Raw genomic sequence first — 2,430 nt, 5'->3', positions numbered from 1 at the left:
AGTCATGTGAGTACCTTGTACAGTCATAAAAGCAATAAGAAACGGTGCTGGGAAGCAATAGGACACTTGAAAAGTACTAGAATGAAATCCGAAATCGGACCTGGTGGACGGGTAAGAAAAGGGACCGAAACTCATGCGAGTGGTCCATCTTTTTAGTATTTAGATTAAAGATCACATTATCTCTGGTTGATTGAAGGAAGCAATCAGCCTCATTGATATCTACTTCCCCGCTGGACTCGGCCCTTCTGCCTCATCAAGACTATACATGACCTCACTATATGCTTCTACAACTTCTTCAACCACCTCAGCCATCAAATCATCCAAAGCACTGTGTCAAAAGCCCGCCCGTGTGTCAACTTCAGTCAACCAGTTGGTGGGCCTACACCAAAACTACTGCTGATTAGCTCAAGAAAACTGATTTACAGCTCTGTGCAATCTCATCTGACCCAACCACATCAAATAATATCAAACAACATCATGGTCATCAAGTTTTAAGGAGTCTGAAGCAGGCTTACTCACCGGTTGCAACAACACGTCTTCAAATGCCAAAGAATTTCTCCACACAATGTTCTATGTTTACATCTTGCCCATATTGCACTCAATCTACAGATCCAATACTGTGTTGGACGTGGGATTCAGACTGATCGCGGTTAGATCACCCATCTCTGTGTTGCCATCATTGTTTGTATCAAATTGGACATTGCTCAAAGGTACCGGTAAATGGATAGGGGCCACACTATGACTGTTACCTCTGATCGATCCGGATGGCAACTTCTCTTTTGGTAAGGCTGTTTGTTTGGTTCATCATTCCATGTTTAAGTGTTTGCTCTGTCTTTTCAATATCTACTTTCGACTCCAAATTCTTTTGACTGGCTTGATTCTTATAAAACCAAATTATAAAATATGATTCAATGCCAACTTACTGAATTGAGATTCAATCGGGCATTTTATTCAACTCATCAAGACTTGATCTTACAATCCAGCTTATTGGAAGACTTTTGAGTATATACTCTTGCTAACATAAGACAATCCACTTCACAATTTAAAGTATTCAATAATCTTTATCAAAATAGATCCGTTCAAAATCAACTTAAACGATCCAATCAAACTTCATTTGCTCATTCTCATTCTAACAATCATTGGAATCGATCTCTTTGGAACATAAAAGACTTTAATCTATTCTGTAGTCAAACAAAACAAACTATTGAACACAATCAATCAAGTTCAATTCAATCAGAATCAGAATCAAAATCAAACTATTAACTCATCTCACCTTATTCAACAAAACCCCAAATGGAACCATTCAAAAAACCATTCTATATTACAATCCAACTTTTCAATCAACTCTAACATTTATCAATCATTATCAAAATCAAGATTATCCATCTTAATAGTCCTAATCACCATGTCAGTCAAGTTATGTGGTTTATCCAAACCCTACAACCAATCTATCAAACCAATCCCATCAAATCACAATTCTATCATTGACTGCATTGGGACTTTGTTATCTTCTGCTTCTGCAAATATGTTGACTCATCTTAAAATCACCTATGGATGCTAAAACGAATAGAACGATAAATAGAACAATGGTATGAAAATCGATTTCAACAGGTCATGCTACCACACTTGGTATCATTTTGGCTTTTTGTAATTGATGGTTTATACTTCATTGTAAATCCAATTGCATCTTGGTTTTCTGCTGTTGCAATTTTAACTTATGTTTTCATTTATACACCTTGAAACAGATTTTGAATATAGATACTTAGATTGGATCTTTAGTTGGAGCTTTACCTCCTTTGATTGGATTGATTTCTGCTGCTGTTCATGTAACTTCATTTAATGCTGCAAACCAGTGGGGACCCAAGAGCATAGGAAATGCTTCTGAAGTCAGTCCAATGTAAAGTCTAGCGTTCAAAGTGAAGAACTCTGTGGATTGAGTGGTAAGATGTAAGTACAGCATGAGATGTTTGCTTCAATGTTCTAGATTGATTCTATTGATTCTCATTTTGACTCTTAATTGCTCAACATACAGTCAAGTAAAATATAATTCTCATTTATCATCCTGAATTCATCACTTTTGGGATTTTAGTGACAAGCTATGTCAAGATAACTGCAGGACATGGGTTTTTGGAATTCAAATTCAACCAACACTCCCAATGTTTGTTCATTCAAAGCTCTCAGACTCCATCTCTGAAGGTGTGTTTAATTTTGTTTTCTCTGAGACATCTTATTGGCTTTCTTATGTCTGCAAAAACTGAATGTGAAGATAACGCTGTTCTTTTTAATCATGAATGGTTTCTAAATAATCCTTCAATCAATATTGGGCTATTTGAATCAATTGTCAATGATCTAACTGTACTTACGGATTTTTGTTTCTCTTGATCCATCAACTTTGACAGTTTGAGAGAGAGGATCATAAGATTATCATGT

Source organism: Melampsora larici-populina, assembly GCF_000204055.1.
Source record: "Melampsora larici-populina 98AG31 unplaced genomic scaffold MELLAscaffold_34, whole genome shotgun sequence".
NCBI classification, from domain to species: domain Eukaryota; kingdom Fungi; phylum Basidiomycota; class Pucciniomycetes; order Pucciniales; family Melampsoraceae; genus Melampsora; species Melampsora laricis-populina.
The sequence above is the reverse complement of the archived record's forward strand: the minus strand, read 5'-3'. Positions refer to the sequence as shown.